This window comes from Lissotriton helveticus, chromosome 1_1 (assembly GCF_964261635.1).
Source record: "Lissotriton helveticus chromosome 1_1, aLisHel1.1, whole genome shotgun sequence".
Classification (NCBI taxonomy): Eukaryota; Metazoa; Chordata; class Amphibia; order Caudata; family Salamandridae; genus Lissotriton; species Lissotriton helveticus.
Window position 1 is genome coordinate 965391806 of NC_136057.1, and position 18936 is coordinate 965410741.

The 18936-nt window shown below is 47.3% G+C and overlaps 1 protein-coding gene and 1 non-coding gene across 2 annotated transcripts in view; one reads left to right on the top strand and one right to left on the bottom strand.

Moving 5' to 3' along the window:
- The window catches only part of PRKCQ (protein kinase C theta), a 452364-nt gene that overhangs the window by 34799 nt on the left and 398629 nt on the right, over nt 1-18936 (top strand). The window lies entirely within an intron of this gene.
- Nucleotides 8520-8673, bottom strand: LOC144779728 (5.8S ribosomal RNA). Its single transcript, XR_013600713.1, has one exon. It is a non-coding gene; the product is annotated as a 5.8S ribosomal RNA (ribosomal RNA).

Genomic DNA, 18936 nt, shown 5'->3' on the forward strand with positions numbered 1-18936 from the left:
AAATTAAAAATGAGAAAAGGCAAATCAATAAAATATTAAAAACAAGGGTAGAACTTTTTCAGTATGGCCCCCACACAGGGTGAGAGCCAGGCACCTCCCAGAAATGGCACAGATCGCCTACAAGGAAATCAGTCAGTTTCAGGAACACAAGACATCCAGACGCCGTATTCAGCTGTGCAGATGCGTTGCTGTTAGTAGGCCGCATTCCTCAAAGGGTGGGACCGGAGGCGTGGCATGTATGCGCTAGCCATGACTAGCCGAACTTAAAACACGGAGGGGAAAAATGAAAAAGGTAACCGGGGTCCAGCAACCCCTGAATTCCTAACGCACACTCCCTTGGGAACAGGAATCCTACTGGTAAAGTAAATACTAACTAAATTAGGAGTGAGAAAAGGCAAATTAACAAAATATTAAAAACAAGGGTTGAACCTTTTCAATATGGCCCCCACACAGGGCGGGAGCATGGCAACTCCCAAAAATGGCGTAGACCACCTACAAGGAAATCAGTCAGTTTCAAGAGCACAAGGGATCCACATGCAGCAACACCACTGAGTGGACGTGCAATGCGCTGCTGTAAGAAGGCCGCCATCCCCCGCGGGGCGGGACCGGCCTAGATGTATGCTCTTCTGGTACCACTGAGGGGCTTAATGACGGGCCAATGATGGTATCCTTGACAGTATCCTATGTTTGTAGAAAGTTTCAGGTTCTGCTGCAGTTGTCAAGCGTTGAGGCTCACTTATCAACGGAGCTCCTGTAGTTGGTCTCATCAATTGCGCTATCGCCAACGGTCTCTTCGACGATCATGTTCTTATCATTAAAGACTTTGATGACGAGGATGTAGTGGATGTTGTAGTTATTGCTGTCAACACAGAAATTGAATAATCTCATCAACACATCCTTCTTCGGAGGATCTGCAGAAGCTTTTCCGGTTTCTGAAGAGGGTCTTCACACATGGAGTAGAAGGTTCAGACCCAACTTAGATTTTTTTTTGAAAGGCACAGGAACTGAAGAGTCTTTTGCCCTTGATTTTATTGGGCTTTCCTTGGATCTCTCTTTATCCTTTTTTTCCTAAACCTTTTTTGCAGGCTCTTCCAAAAATCTGTTCTGTCTTTTTTGTGGTTCTTCTTTAAAGGATATTTTCTTTCCCTCTCCCTCAGCTCCAGACCCTGGAGTTTCCCTAGTGTTCGTCTTTTTAAGCCGCAAAAGAAGCCTTACCTCCCTGTGTTTTAGGGCTTTGACAGAAAATGACATGCAATATCTGCATTGCCTAGGCCTGTGGTCAGGATACAGACAATACAGACACGCTTTATTTGTGTCCTCTTAAAAATGCTTGAGTTACTACAGGACTTTCATGGCTTAAAATTGTCCTTTTTTGGATATGATCATTCTTGTCAGAGACAACCTAGCATTCTGCGCTGATGAGAATGCAGAAAGAGACCTGGAGCTGTGTGGGGGTATGCTGGAACATTTAGTGTCAGAGGAGCAGCCACCTGATATCTCTCCTGGGGATACATGGGATACTGAGGATACTGGGATACTGAGCCGGTGGAACTAGTTACAGAAGCATAAAGGCTGCACCCAGAATCTGTGTGTGCACCAGTGCATGTGTGAGGGTGCCCGGAGGATGTGGTCTTGTGCAGCCTAGGAGGGGCCCTTGTGTTCTTACCCTCCTTCCCTCTGTCCTTCCCCACTTGCTTTCCCCCTCCTCCTCCCCTTCTCAGCATGGCGGGGGGTTAGTGGGAGGGGATGCTGCTATGGATGTTCGTTGCCACTGCTGTGTGGTTTAGAATTTTAGGGCCAGATATGCATAGACCCAGTTTTGCGATTACCTAATAGTGAATATTTGCGATTCATAGCTATGTATAACTGTGTTGTACACTTTTTGCAATTCCTAGTGGGACGCAAATTGACCTACCTCATTAATATTCATGGGGTAGGTTGTAATTTGCGACCCATTGGGAATCGCTTCCCTAAAAACACAGGGATGGAGGACTGCTAGGGCCAGCAGACCACCATGTCTGTGTTTGCTTTTAAATAAAGCAACGATTTTTGGGAGCATGTGCAGCCCATTTTACTTAAAGGAAAACAGGATGTGTTTCAAGAAGAAAAAAATTAAAAGTTTTCTTTACATTTTTTTTAAGAGCAGTCAGTGGTATATGGTTAAAAAAACATTATCGCATACATTCAGAAAGGGGAAGGGGTCCTCTGGGGACCCCTTCCCGCTAGCGAATGGGTTATCACCTACTTGAAGTAGGTGGTAAAATGCAAATGTTTGTGACTGCATTTTTTGGTCACAAAAGCATTCAGACATACCACTGCGAGTCGCTATTAAGAAGGGACACCCTTAACACACCCCTTCCTAATATAGAATGTCTAACCCATTTTGTGATTCGGTAATAGGTTACCGAATTGCAAAGAAGAGTTTGGTACATGGGAATATCCTTTTTCCGGTTGCAAAAAGGATAGCTTGCAACATGAATATAGTTAGTACATCAGGCCCTTGTTTTCTTGAAGGATACAGTCTGAATTTGTTAACAATGTCACCCGTTTAAGCTCTGCTTCCTAGGGGCAAGTGTTGATGCACTAGGATGAGATGAACTCTTGAAGAAGAGTCTGTTACTAAACATGGTACGAGAGCCTGTGCTACTTTAACTTCATTCTAAGATTTGCAATAAGGAATTGCACTAAAGTTTACTGCTATAAATAGTACAATGATCATAATGCAGTGGCATAAGCAACCAAGCCAAAGAATGGCTCAAAAGAAGATGTGTAAATGAACTGTATTACTCTTCACTACAGGGCCCAAAGGGGAAAACAAGATTAGTGCAACCAAAAAACTGCTGAAGGCATGAGGTGCATCTTTAAGTGATCACTGCAGGCTTGGTGGAATTCGCCCACCCAATGTGTCTTTCTGCTTGGCCCCTCCCTTGAACACGCAATGCAGTTTTAACAATTTCATTATTTTCATTTGTCCTGCAAACTTTGTACTGCTCAAAAGTGTGCTCATTTCGCTTTATTCGGTTCTGAGACTTTCTGTGTAGGCAGGGGTTGTAGTATAGCTACTACTGCTAAGTTTAAAGGTAGGCTGTTCAAAGTAAATAAGAAAGTAGAGCAGTTTTTTGAAACCAGATCAGCACACCTCAGACCACTCTGCACACTTAAACCTTAAAAATAACCATGATGAAAAGGAAAATCCACCTCCATTCAAATCATCAGTTCACAGGCATCCCTTAACATAAGAAAATGATACTGGTAAAGGGACTTTTTTGTTTAATCTAGTGTAGATCTGAGAAAACATATGGTTCCCTTACAGCACTCTCATGCCCTCATCCTAATATCCAAGAATAGTTTTCGAGAATTTCTTTGACAATACGTGGGGCCACTAGAATTTTGCGATTGTGTGGCCATTGCGATATTCGCATAATTATAGATCTGCTGTTTTTGCCACATATTTAATAATCTGCTGCATAATCTACAGATTTAAACAAAGAAGACATGTTGTTCCTATCTTAAACGGTTCAAAAGTTAATAACAACGAACCGACCTGTGTTGTGGTGCAGTGGAAGGCACTTTGCAAAGGTTGACTGCTCGCATATCTGTTTCTTATTAGTGTATTTGGGTGTTAAATTAGTAATAATGAGGTGCAACCATGCCCAGACCGTCTTACCAAGTGTATAAAAGACAGGAAAATTAAGTATTAGCATCATAAAGTCTGCCACATTAAGGCGCATAATTTGCCCTTTCTTGCTGCATAATTTACTCAACCCTGCTGCATAATTTGGCCCTCCCCTGGTGCATAATTCCAGTAGCCCTGACAATAAGCACAAGTAGAAAGTATGTTCTAAAGCTATATGTAACTAGGATTGCTTTCTCTTGTATACATCGTTGAGAAGATCCATAGGAAACATGTATTTTGGTGGTAAATGCATGCTTTATGAAGGCTCTGTTTTTCTTATTTTAAACATCTTTGAGTTTGATATCTAAATTGTGCAAAATATGATGTTCAGAGAGGTGTTTGAGAATTAATTCTCACAGTTCAGTCACATTAGTCCAATGAGTAGAATTATTATGCACTGTCCATGTTAAGGCATCTAAACCTTAAGCGGCAGTCAAACAAAGTCTGTTCTGACAATGATGACTTCATTGAATCCAGTGGCTGTCTTACTTTGTACTATGATATGTTGTTATAATCATCAGTGGCTGCTCCTCGGCTAAGGCAGAGGAGTGTCGCCCCACTCTTCTTAGAGCACTGAAAAAGGGAAAAATAAAATGATAATAACAACGTTAATATCATTTTTGTTTTTGCTACTGCAGGGCTGGGTTAGGGTGGGGTAGGGCTGGTGACTCAGGGTGGGGGTGTGGTTTGGGCACACTTAAGAGGGCATGACTGCTTGGCCGACCATCTTGGCCCATCCAAACATTCATGCTCACTTTGCATATTCCCCACCAGGCTGTAATGCACAGCCTGATGTGGAATATGCACGAGCTCCCTGTCCCCATCTGAGCACCGATCCCCAGCACTCAGACCAATCACAATGCTACATTGCAGCATTGTGATTAGCTTTGGGGAGCCTGTGTGCCTCGCTGCTTCCTGCAGCTTCTTCCGGACTGGAGTCGGGAAGAGAAGCGAAGCGGAGAGGGAGGAGAGGCAGCAGAAAAGGTAAGTGCGTTTTTATTTTTTATTCTTCAACCCCTCTTGCCTCACCCACCCCGCCACCCTATTCCCTAAGAGCCACCACTAATAATCATTGTTCAATTACTCATATTTGTCAATCTGAGTGCTTCAGAGATTCTGAAGGTTTAAAAGATTTTTAACTGGGACAACAATTGGTCATTGACAAAACGATTGGTCACCAATCATATGTAGAAAGTCAACATGCTGGAAGAATGTTGGTGTGGGCAACGAAGATAGCAACTAATTGTAATGATATCCGTGCTATATGTGACCCAGTAACTACTCAGCTTCTCAAGAATGAAAAAGGTAAAATAGAGACCCTTTTCCATCGTTATGAATAACTTTCTCAAAGTCAAGAAATGTTACCAGAGTATGGGATTACGGAATAAAAAGGACAAACTCAGTTTCCAGGAATAACGAAAGAACAGGTTTAATAGGTGTTGTAGGCAAATATCTGCTAAAGAATTATCTAGGGCTTTCAATAGCTTAAACAATGGAAAGGTGACAGGACCTTACTGTCTTTCACAACTTAAATAAATGCTCTGTAATCCTATAATCAAATTTTAGATGCCGGCAATGCACCTAACTCTTTAAGCGTTTAAAAAAAAGATTTTGAAACAACCTGAGCAATCTGAGCAATCTGGCACAGGAAAACCTATTAGTATCTTGAATGGCGTAAATATAATTTTTACATATATTTTGGCATCCTGGTTAAAGACTATTGTGAGTTATTTGAACCAATGTAGCTTTATTCCCAGTAGACAAATTACTGCAAAAATATTGTTTTAGGTTAAGCTACAGATTATTTTCTCTGTTAACAATTTTGAAGTCACATTTCTTAAATGGTAAATATGGAAAATTATGTTGTTTGGTTAATTGGAAAGTAATATTTAATATTCTCAAACATTTTTGTTACTTTTCCCAGTTCTCACAAGTTCTGAAAAAGCTATATTCAAAAGCTACCACCACCATAATAGATAACTCCAAAATGCAGAGAAAATTTTAATTACTAGGCGGTATGGTGATTATAACATTTCCTCAAACATTTTGGCACCCTGGTTAGAACCAATGCAGCTTTATCCCTGGTAGAAAAATGTTTGCAAATACCATTTGGGGGGATTAAAGATATAGATTATTTCTCTGCTAACAATTGTGAATCCACTTATTTAAATGGTAGACCTGGGAAAAGCTTTGATTTGGTTAATTTGGAAGCTATATTTAATATTCTCAAACATTTTTGTTTCTTTTCCCAGGTTATCTAAATCCCGAACCAGCTTCATTCAAAAGCTACCACCACCATAATAGTTTACTCTGAGGATGTAGAGAAATTTTGAGTTAGTGGGGGGAATCTAAATGGACGCTCAATGTCCCTTGTGCTTTTCACACTTTTTATAGAGCTGCTTGGAATTTAGATTTGACTGGACAATAGGGTGTTTACAGTCTATTCCCAACATTACAAATCTAAAATTATACGCTGACTATTTGAGTCACTATTTAAAAGCTAATAGCAATAATATCAGCAAAGCTTTGGATTTAATTCAGCAGTTTGTTAGACCTGGCTTTTACAGCAGGTTTATCCCCAGAGAGGCGTCCGGCGTGGGCCTCCCCACCCAGCGGCGCAATGTAGTCAGGGCGTATTGAGTACAGTCCGTCCCAATCAACAGTCGTGCCAGGAATAGGGGGCCCGTCCCCCTTCCCTGACCCGGCGCACTCCGAGGGTCGGCCGGGAGCAGGTATCTGGGGAGGGTACGTAGGCGCTTGAATCTCCCTCGGCCCCGCGGACATGGCAAAGCTGCTACCAGGGGGGCTGTAACACCCTCCACCAGAGCGGAGGGCCACCTGCCACCCTGAAGCCTTCCCAGCCAACCCAGAGCTGGTTGCGGCGCACCACCGCAGTGGAAATGCGGGAACCGGGTAGGACCTGGGTGCCGGTCCCGCAGAGGGGATCCGGAACTCCTGGGCCACCGACCTTCCATCCATGTTAAATCCTCCAGGCGGACTGCACGGACCCCACCCGTTTACCTCTCAACGGTTTCTTGAACTCCATCTTCAAAGTTCTTTTCAACTTTCCCTTACAGTACTTGTAGGCTATTGGTTTTAAGCAAAAACAGGTGGTTAGGACCAGGGGAAATTTATTTCGACCAAGCTCCGATAGGTTCCCTACAAGCATTCAACTACAAATATATCAGAGGGTCTAGTGACAGAACTGAAGGGTACGCACAATGTGACCTAACAAGGCAACCAAGATAACCTAAACATGTGTGCATCTATCTAGGGTCATCCCCACAGTGGTCAGGAAAGGATGCCCATCAGTCACCACACGGAACCGCCCTTCATCATTTTGGATTCCAAAAAGACCAACACTGGGAGAGCCACTCAACTTTCACGGTCGAGGGTCCAGATGTAAAGAAATGACTCCTCTGCCGATCAGATAGGTCTTACTGTGGTCTTGCTACTCAATTATGAGGATCTTAGCACACATAACAAGAGGGGGACTGACGCTGCAGTGCACAAAAGGTGTGAAAATAATAATGAAATAAGTGTTTATAAAATTGGATGGGGGAGTACTAACAATTTTATTCGGGTGCTACCCACTCTTCCAATATTAAAAAGTAGTCAGTGACAGTCACTATAGTATGGACTGCCCAGATGTTTCATAAGGTCGAAATGTTTTAGCAATTGGTGACAAATTTGTCATTGCTTTCTTCAGGACCGTATCTACTGATAGCTACTGCAATAATAGTGATAATGAAAACAAGAATGTGCTCAAAATCAAAAACAGAAACAGAGATCACCTGACATCACTTGGTGTTCATATCGTTTTCTTCACTCTTTCCAAGTTATGTGAATGTACATTCTTGTAAGAGGTATGGACCTCACCCCACCTGGCCACGGCTCAGGGAATAGGGGAAGCAACGCTCTGTCCGTCGGTACTCCTAGAACCGACGCCGTGTGGTGACTGATGGGCATCCTTTCCTGACCACTGTGGGGATGACCCTAGATAGATACACACATGTTTAGGTTATCTTGGTTGCCTTGTAAGGTCACATTGTGCGTACCCTTCAGTTCTGTCACTAGACCCTCTGATATATATGGCTATTGGTTTTAGCCTTAAATGGAGTTTACCACCCACTTTGGGCTGTATTCCCAAGCAACCAACTCAAAGAAGACCCAATCCCGGCACGGGGGCTGCTACCGGTCTAACACCTTCTGCAGGATGAGCCTCGATCAGATGGATTTTGGCCCCCTGATCGACGCCGGGAAGTCGGTCTTCTGTACACCACATTTTCCATGCCTGCCTCCGGGCAGGGATTCGGCACTGGGCTCTTCCCTCTTCACTCACCATTACTGGGGGAATCCTGGTTAGTTTCTTTTTCTCCGCTTAGTAATATGCTTAAATTCAGCGGGTCGTCACGTCTGATCTGAGGTTGTAGTTGATAAAAACCGCCGAAGAGTCGGGGGAAGCCACCGGGGAAGTCCAGGTCCCTGTCGGAGCAGGGGCCTGGGGTCCTGGCAGCGCACGCCCTCTTTGGGAAGCCGGTGCCGGAGGTGAGTGCTCGAGGCACATGTGCGCAGGCAACTGGTGGGCCACTACACACAGCCGCGCACAGCACGCAGCCAGGCACCCTGAGATGAGCCCAGGGCGGACCGGTCACAGGACCCCCCTCCCTGTCGAGGCAGGGAGGCGGGGATAGGCATGCCGGTTGCCTACCTCTGTGGCAGGACCCAGTGAGGGACCCTGTCACGGGTGATCAGGGGGATCAGACCTTGTGGGAGAACAAAAGGAAGCAGAGCTAACTCTGCGACAGCCCCAGCCGCTTTCCGAGGAATCCCCAGGGCGATTGATGATCGATACAGGCGTAGCTCCAGGAGAAACCCGGGGCCGCAAGGTGCGTTCGAAGTGTCGATGATCAATATGTCCTGCAATTCACACTAATTCTCACAGCTAGCTGTGTTCTTCATCGACCCGCAACCCGAGTGATTCACCACCAAGAGTCACAGGCAATTTTTCAAAAATGTTTGCCCACCTGCGGGCTCAGGAGAGGCAGGAGAAAGGCGATGCCATCCGTCCATGGCCCGTGCAGCGAGTTGACCTGGCTGCCCTGTTCAAGCCTTCCCCTCTGGGAGTCAGACTGCACTGTTGGGAGCAAAAAAGCATTATCAGGCGCTCAGCTTGTTGTGCACTTGCAAAGTGCCCCCCAGAATTGGTTTGGACTGGGTTCAGAGCCCTGGGCCAGGAGAAAACAAAGACATTTACTGTATAAAAAGAGGGGACCAGAGCCCAGACTTTTAAATCACTTCTGGGAAATCAAGAGGAAAAACTGAGGAGGAGTGCTGCCCCTGTGCTGTTTGCTGTTTGCTTGAAGAAGAGCTTGCCCCTGTTCTGAAGTCTCAGGGACACAAAGACTTCACCACCAGCTCACCTGAACTTCCTTGCTGGGAGTTCTGACTTGCCAAGAGGTGCCTGTAGCTGTTGTGGGCCCCTTGAGGTTGTTCTGGCTGTTGGAAGCTGAAAAATCAACGTAACAACAAGAAGCATGACGCATCCGCGCCTGTTTCTGACGCATCGCTGAAGAAATTGTCGCCACACCTGCCGGCGGCTCGAGAAATCGCCGCATGACGCTTTGAGTGCACCGATCTCCGAAGTCTGAGATCACTGCACGGATTCCGACCAAAGCCCACCTGTGCGGCTGCAAGAACCCACACAGAATCCCTGATCATCGCATCGCTTTGAGGCGCCAGGTCTGTCGCATCGTTGGGGGACGCAGTAAGAAACCAACACATCACCTCCCCTGCGACCTTTTTGTTTGTGTGCGTGACGCTTCCAAGGTACTTTGTGTTAAAAGTGTTGCATCTGCAATTTCCTTTGAAATGAACTATTTCTAACATTTGAAAGTCATATTTGTATTACAGTATTGTGGATTTTTGTTGTTAGGTCTTGTTTGGTTTAGATAAAGATGACTTATTTTTCTAAACTGGTGTGGTGTCCGTTTGTAGTGTTTTCACTGTATTACTGTGTGCGTTCACATATGCTTTACACACTGCCTCTGAGATAAGCCTGTCTGCTCATGCCAAGCTACCAAAGGGTGAGCAGAGGTTATTTTAGACGTGTATCCCCCTTACCCTCACTAGAAGCAAGGGTCTCTATGTGGACAGAGGTACCTACCTCTGCCAACTAGAGACCCCCATTTCTAACAATATATATCTATACACATGTACCGTTGTCAATAGGTAGTTAAAGTTAGGTCTGCCTTTCGATAGACAGAGCATTTTTTGGTTTGCTAATCATTTTGCCCAGTTTGAGGGATCTTCCACAAAACTTCCCCAAAAGATAGTTCATCTACCTTGGCTCCTTTGTGGAAAGTTTCGGGTTGATCCGTGAAGCAAGGGGCAATATAAAAAGGGTTCTCAAAATGCAAAATCCTCATGCATTTTCCGTAGACTTCTTTTGATAAGGCTACAGCAAAAACTGCTCAACGGAATTATACCAAATTTGGCAGTAAGCTAGATCTTGGTCCACAGATTGTGCTTTTTGTGATTTGATGTAAATCTGTTAAGTATTCTTGACATATTATGGGGGAAAAAATGGGTATTATTAAGGCTGGGCTGGTAAGAATCTTGCAAGCCCAGCAACAGGACAGGTCTCTGGCCCTATCACAGGGAGCCATTTATGAATGTGTGCTTTTGTGGGACGCAAGAGTCTTGTGAGCTTCCCACAAGAGCACAAATTCATAAATGGAGCCCTGTGATAGGGTGAGAGACCTGTTTTTTCCATGAGCCTTCACACCCTTCACAAACGCTCTGATTGCCTGGCTGTCAAGGGTATAGAAATGAAATATTGTTTACTATAAAGAATTTCAGGTGTTGGGGATATTAAGTAAAAACGCCATATAAGGGACAGAACAGGGGCATTCTGTACCCCTAGATTTGTAGAGGAGGTCTCTAAAGCATAACTGCTGTGATATAATAAAATGTATATTGTTTCAAAAAAAGAATTTCAATCTCGCAGTACTCTCGCAGGATTGCGAATAGTAAAAAGGAGCAGGTGATTTCTCAATACATTCCACCAGTTGAAATGGATAATGTGGCCCTTGTTATTGAGAGGGAGAGTGTGGGATAGAGGTACTGTGATGAGTAGTAGAAGGTTAATTGTTTTTTTTAAAAGGTTTTACGATCTCACAATACTCTCATGGGATCATGAAAAATAGGAAGGAGTAGATGATCTTTGAATGCACTCTGGTATGCACACTTGTTGCTGTAGCAAGGAGTCTTAGTGGAGATGGTGTATATCAGAGTCTACATTTACACCCATTTGGGAAGAGGTGTTATAGATAGATAGATTTTATTTTACATTTAACTAAAATCTTTACAAAAGCAAAAAGCACTAAATGCTTTTTTAGTATCATAAAATGTTCCACCGAAGCCCCAAAAGAATTTGGTAGACCTTAAATAAAATAGAATTAAAATCCTCAGCATATATCAAGGGCATTTAAAAAGTTGACATGGTTCTGTCTTTCAATATGTCTTCCAGTTTCTTAGTTAAACGGTAATATGTTTGTATTGTTATTGTTGCCTTAAGTATTTACATTGAGCGATGGATGACACAGTAAAATTGGCCAGAAGGCTCCAAAGGAAAAGGTGTAAAGTCTGTCGGACAGGGCGAGGTGTCAAAGTTGATCGAACGCAAATGGCACTGTATCATATTCAGTGTTGATCTATTCAAGATAGACACAACTTAGTCCCAGAATGTGCCATCAGGTTGGTCAGAGCCTTCTGCAAAGCGTTCATTTGTTTTTGCCACCGAGGTCAGTGTAAGGAGTTAGGCAGTCCAGAACAGCAGCCAGGCAGCCCCAGTGGCTTCAAATGTTGGATTCCACAGATTGATTGTGTTTCAGCAGACGAGTAGAAAGTGCAAAAGTGCAAACGTGCTGTGTGAATATGGGTGCTGGTGTGTCCCAAGGGTGCTTCAGATGAGTTGAGTAGCTGCTGTGCAATGCAGTGGCCTGGGCAACCTCGAGCGAGGGGAGCAGTCTGTGCATGTTTCAGAAGCAGCCGTGTAGTGTCTGTAAAAGTCTCAGATGTATGAGCGCAGCTGTAACATGATGGCGCAGGTTTTTAGGGCCCCAGCGCCTAGTCATCGATGGGGCAATGTAATGCTACAGGCAATTATACATTGTAAGATCATGTATTGACCATTGACTTCATTTTGCTCAAACTACATTTTGTGAGCATGGTTTCATCTTGTATATCTGTCTGACCCTGCCTTTCCGCTGCAAAGGCAGGCAGGCCCTGATTACTTGCACACACAGAAATGTTTATGTTTCTCACTTCACCAAGCCAGAGAGATAAGCTATTAGAACAGACAGTGTGGGATGTGTACAGTGTCCAAGGATGAGAAAGTAAAGAATTCTACCTCAGCTGTCATCGGAGCCTGGCCAGCTCCATTGAGTGACCTTGATGCAGAAGGGTAGCCAGCACCTACAGTACAGATGAAGGGAGGAGGAGCTTTAGAACTCTATCTCTGTGTTAGTAAAGAGTATACAGACGGAGACCTCTTGCAGCTTTGACAGGAACTCTCCTGAGAGTGGATGCACTGCCTGGAGCTTTTGTGCCAGGTTGAGACCTCCTGCCTGGGATTGTCAACGGGTTCCCCAGTCGTGCTGGGAAGGATGACCTGACCTCTGGTGACCTGACCTCTAGTCACCCAACACGCCGCACGGCTCCCTGTGACTCCCTCCTGCTGCCTGGAGCCCACCGCTGGTGTGCCCCTGGGACTGGTATTGCTGTAATTGTTGTGCCATTATTTCTGTTGTTGTATTTTGTGGTACATTGTCTGGTTTTCACCGTGCTCATCACTGTTGTTCTCCCCTTGATTCCCTTGGCTTCCCCTTGCGCCCCTTGACCCCCCTGCCCCACGCTTCCCGCCGCTGCTCCCCCGCCCGCTTTTGCCTTCTGTAAACCCTTCCCTCGCCCATTGGGCGCCCCGCTCCCGCCTCCCAGCTGCTCCTCCCTCCCACTTAACCTCTTATGGAGGAAGCCGCGCAGAAGCGCAGTGGATGCGCACAGCAGGTGCGCCGAAGGCGCGCCAAAGGCAAGCCCGTCTGCGCCCGTCCGCGCCTGGACTGCGCCCAGCGCCAGAACCTCTAGCTCCCACCGCACCCAAAGCACCCGACTGAGATACGACTCCGCCGCCCTCAACGCACTCAACACCCGACGAACAGCCGAATGCTACCAAGCCACCCCGAAGCGAACCCATGGACCCTTCACCTGTCAAGCCTGCAAATACACATGCCTCCGAACCTGCAGACCACCCACCGGACCTCGCAAAAACAACAACCACCTCAAGTGCATCCTCCTCAACACACGCTCCGTCCACAAGCACGCCGTCGAACTGTGGGACCTCCTGGGCACAACAGCACCAGACGTCGCCTTCCGCACGGAAACCTGGATGAATGCTTCCTCGGCCCCAGACATCGCCATAGCCATCCCGGACGGCTACAAGATCACCCGGAAAGACCGCGTCAACCAAACCGGAGGAGGAATCGCCATCGTCTACAGGAACACCATCAACATCACGACTATCACCGAAGACACACTCTCCGCCGCCGAACACCTACACTTCCAGATTCACACCGACCCCAAGACCACCCTTAGTGGAACACTCATCTACAGACCCCCGGGCCCACATGCACAATTCAGCGAAACCATCGCCAACTTCATCAGCCCGTACGTCCTAGCCTCACCAGAATACATCCTCCTCGGGGACCTTAACTTCCACCTGGAGAAAAACAGCGACAACAACACCACCACCCTGCTCGACAACCTCGCCAACCTCGGACTCAAGCAACTGGTGAGCACCCACACCCACATCGCTGGCCACACACTCGACCCCATCTTCTCCGCCAGCAACCACGTCTCCTTCAGCCACTCCTCCGGACTACACTGGACCGACCACAGATGCGTCCACTTCACCTTCAAAAGGAATACTCACCACCATCGCACGCAACAAATCCCCGCAGATGCTGGAGCAAAATCACCACAAACCAGCTCCTCTCATCGCTGAGCCAGAACCCACCAGCCAACATCGCTGACACCAGCAACGCAGCCCACAACCTCACACAGTGGATCACCAACTGTGCCGACAACCTCGCACCACTTAAGAACCCCCCCAGGCGTGACCAGCAACAGGAAAACTCCATGGTTCACGGACGCCCTCAAAGAATCAAAGAAATCCTGCCGAACCCTCGAATAAACCTGGCGCCACGAACGAACTGCAGAAAACATGACAGCCCTCAAGATCGCCACCCATGAACACCACCAGCTGATCTGCTCCACCAAAAGGACATCATTCAAAAAGCGACTAGACAACAACACCCACAACAGCAAGGAACTCTTCAACATCGTCAAAGAGCTCTCCAACCCCAGCGCCAGCAACAACGACATCACACCGTCACAAGAACTCTGCAATTCCCTCGCCACGTTCTTCCACCGAAAGATCGCAGATATACACAACAGCTTCAGACCCCAGAGCCCGCCTCCAGTCACCGAACCAGTGACCCCCACCACCACCCTCAGCGCCTGGACCCCCATCAGCTCTGAAGACACCACCAACATCATGAACTCCATCCACTCCGGCTCCCCCTCGGACCCTTGCCCCCATCACATCTTCAACAAAGCCGACACCATCATCGTACCCAATCTCCGGAACATCATAAACAGGTCGTTCACATCAGCCACCTTCCCCGAGAGCTGGAAGCACCCAGAAATCAACGCCCTTCTGAAGAAACCCACAGCAGACCCCAATGACCTGAAGAACTTCCGCCCCATCTCTCTTCTTCCCTTCCCGGCCAAAGTCATCGAGAAGACCGTCAATAAGCAGCTGACTGCTTTCCTCGAGGTAAACAACTCGCTCGACCCATCCCAGTCCGGATTTCGAGCCAACCACAGCACCGAAACCGCCCTCATCGCAGTCACTGACGACATCAGGACCCTGATGGACAACGGAGAAACAACCGCCCTCATTCTCCTGGACCTCTCGGCAGCCTTCGATACCGTATGCCCTCGCACCCTAATAACCCGCCTCTTCACCACTGGGATCCAAGGAAAGGCCCTGGACTGGATCACCTCATTCCTCTCCGACAGAACCCAGAGAGTCCGCCTCCCACCCTTCCGCTCAGAAGCCACCGAGATCATCTGCGGCGTACCCCAAGGATCCTCGCTCAGCCCAACCCTCTTCAATATCTACATGAGCCCCCTCGCCGCCATCGCGCGCAAACACAACATCAACATAATTTCCTATGCCGACGATACCCAGCTGATACTCTCCCTCATCAAAGACCCAGCCACCGCCAAAACCAACCTACAGGAAGGAATGAAAGACGTCGCAGAATGGATGAAGCTCAGCCGCCTGAAGCTGAACTCAGACAAGACGGAGGTCCTCATCATCGGACAATCCTATTCCGCCTGGGACGACTGCTGGTGGCCCACGGCACTGGGCACCGCACCGACACCCTCGGATCATGCACGCAACCTGGGATTCATCCTGGACCCCTTCTTCACGATGACCAAGCAAGTCAACGCCGTCTCGTCATCATGCTTCAACACCCTACGCATGCTCCGTAAGATCTTCCGTTGGATCCCGACCGAAACCAGAAAGACGGTCACCCAGGCCCTCGTCACAAGCCGACTGGACTACCGAAACACCCTATACGCAGGAACCACGGCCAAACTCCAGAAACGACTACAACTCATACAGAACGCCTCCGCACGACTCATCCTCGACATCCCTCGCCACAGCACATATCCACCCACCTGAGAAACCTGCACTGGCTCCCCGTCAACAAGAGGATCGCATTCAGGCTTCTCACCCACGCACATAAAGCACTCCACAACATGGGTCCCCGAATAGCTCAACAGCCGCCTCTCGTTCTACACGCCCACCTGCCAGCTCCGCTCCGCCAGCCTCGCCCACGCCACCGTCCCACGGATTCGCAGAACCACCACCTGAGGACGATCGTTCTCCTACCTGGCGGCCAAATCATGGAACTCCTTCCCCACACACCTACGAACTACCCAGGACCATCTCTCCTTCAGGAAACACCTCAAGACCTGGCTATTCGAGCAGTAGTAGCACCCCCCCCCTCTTAAGCGCCTTGAGACCCTCACGGGTGAGTAGCGCGCTCTATAAATGGTTTGATTGATTGATTGATTGATGATGCTAAACAGACAGCCGATGAAGTACTTCAAGTTCTAAATTATTTACTCCTGTGTACATATTTACCTTTCTATGCATTTATTCTTGTGTATATACATTTACTGTATGCATTTGTTTTACATGTTCATTATTGCCATTTTATATATGGGAACTTGCTGTAATAAATATTCCCCATTTACTTGGCAAATGAGTGTTGAGCTTTGTTTATGTTTTATTTTGGTGTTCTAAAGTGTGTAGGGTCCTGTTTTGATGAGTGTTCACGTTGTGTCTTGGTTTTTGAAGTCTTGTTCATGTGTTCTGAAGAAAAAGCAGGACAGCCAGGCGGACCACAATTTCAACACTGCCACCTGGAGGAATTTGATAGTTTTAACATTTAAAGTGGTATTCACTGGGTTCAATCAGGCAATTACAGCCTAGCAGCAAGTACGAGCTCTCGAGCATACTAACCTGTTGTGAAGGAAAGAAATTGTAGCAACATGGGGCAGATGCAGATAATATGAATTATGGTTTCCTCGCCCAGGCCACAAAGGTGCACGTGTTAAGCTGCCGATATCTGCCTTGCCAGCGTCAGCCCCCCAGGTTTCACTCCCCCATTCTGAGGACTATAAATCAGGCTTTTAGCCACAATGGATAAGTGCAAGCAGCATATTTCTGCTGGATCCATCTGATATAAGAGTTTATCACTGCCCAAGCATGCGATCACTTGCTCAGCTTTGCTAAGTCATCCAGCCTTGATAGCCTTTTCACTGTAGACACTGAGGGGCAGATTTATGTCGGACTTGCGGTACTTTTCCGCCGCCGTTGCGTCACTTCTGTGACGCAGCGGCGGCGTAAACCCTGCACCACGTTACGACCTACTTACATCGTGACGCATATATGGAGATGCGTCACGGTGTAAGGCCCTGCGCCACATGAAACCTGCGTCAGGTTATATGTGGGCGTTTCCACACAGGGGGGGGGGCGTTCCGTCGCAGGAACGCTCCTGAAATGTGACTCAGTGAAATCTACAAGATTTCACGGAGTCACTTTACCAACGCTGATGCGTCAAAACCCTGGGGCAGATTTATGTCGGACTTGCGGTACTTTTCCGCCGCCGTTGCGTCACTTCTGTGACGCAGCGGCGGCGTAAACCCTGCACCACGTTACGACCTACTTACATCGTGACGCATATATGGAGATGCGTCACGGTGTAAGGCCCTGCACCACATGAAACCTGCGTCAGGTTATATGTGGGCGTTTCCACACAGGGGGGGGCGTTCCGTCGCAGGAACGCTCCTGAAATGTGACTCAGTGAAATCTACAAGATTTCACGGAGTCACTTTACCAACGCTGATGCGTCAAAACCCTGTGCCTGCTTGTAGCAGGCGTAAGGCTTGACGCACCTCGTTACAGATAGGGCAAAGTTGGTAGAGTGCTGAAGTTGCGTGCCGCAGGCAACACATCTTCAGCACTGCGCCAACTTCACGCCCTAGATACGACACGCATTTGTTTATTCCTGTGCCATGGTGCGCCGCATTGTAAATGCGGCGCATCATGGGTGGCGCAAGGATGAACTTGCGTGCCGTATCTTTCCTGGCACATCTCTACTGATTTGCAGAGATGCGTCAGGCAACATAAATCTGCCCCCCTGTGCCTGCTTGTAGCAGGCGTAAGGCTTGACGCACCTCGTTACAGATAGGGCAAAGTTGGTAGAGTGCTGAAGTTGCGTGCCGCAGGCAACACATCTTCAGTACTGCGCCAACTTCACGCCCTAGATACGACACGCATTTGTTTATTCCTGTGCCATGGTGCGCCGCATTGTAAATGCGGCGCATCATGGGTGGCGCAAGGATGAACTTGCGTGCCGTATCTTTCCTGGCGCATCTCTGCTGATTTGCAGAGATGCGTCAGGCAACATAAATCTGCCCCTGAAAGTTTTTTGAACGCTGATTGTGGAAGATGTTTTTCCCAACCTTTAGTTAGCAAGAGGTCTTTCAGCTTGTTTTGAAGACAGTACTTAAGAGGTATTTAAGTCTCGCCAAAGTAGGCAATTCATGCAATCCTGCGTGGTGAGTCTGAGCCTGTGGCACAAAGTTAAGAAGGCACGGGTTCTGGCCCATGATTGCTTTGTTAGATTAAACTCAAGCCTGACTTGTGCAGTTGATACTTGCTTTGGCAGACTCAATGCAGCTTTCTAGTTCTTGGTGGACATTTTGTCCAATAGGGGGGCCTCGATTCCCAGAGTGAATTTGCCTCCATAGGACAGGGAGGGGGTGACTTGTGTTGTCATCACCTGGAGTAAGGCATCTAGGATCAAGCCTTCGAGATTCTTGGCTTATTGTGAGGGTAAGCATGAGGCTAGTGCATTTCTTCCTCAGGGTGGGTGGATGTGATTAAATGGTCCCTGTCTGTCCAGAAGGATGCCCTGCATTTGTGCTCGTTGCTGTGTGAAAGCCATTCCTCGTTTAGGTGCCACCTGCTGCAACCAGCCATTTTCTTACCAAAGCTGACCATCATCAATTCCTTGAGGTCTATTTCAATACTATTTCTGACAGTCTAATTGAGAAGGCAAGATAGTTAGTGTTGGAGGCCGATTCTGATTTGGCTTAGCAGCACAAAATCATCTGCATAGAACAGATGCATTATACATTGACCCCCAACGTAGGAGGATTGCAATTGACTTTGTCTAAATCCACTAACATGTTGGCGATATACAGATTGAAAAGTGTAGGGGCCACAATGCAACCTTTTTTCCGGCCCGGATTTGTGGGAATTTTCTTTGAGATGCGTGAGCCAACCCCCAGTTTAACCTGCACCCAGGTGTTGGAGTACATCTACTCCATCACTCTCAGAAGGTTGGCTGGCAAGCCCCCATCTTTATGTTTGCACCACAGTGAGCCTCTCAGAATGCTGTCAAATGTAGCTTTGAAATAGATGAAACCAGTGTAGAGTGTAGAAACGCTCCTGTAAGCTTTGTCACGCTTTAACTCCAACGCCATCAGGTTTATTGTAGTACCACAATTATCTCTAAAGCCATACTGATTTCTGGGATGATCTTCACACCGTC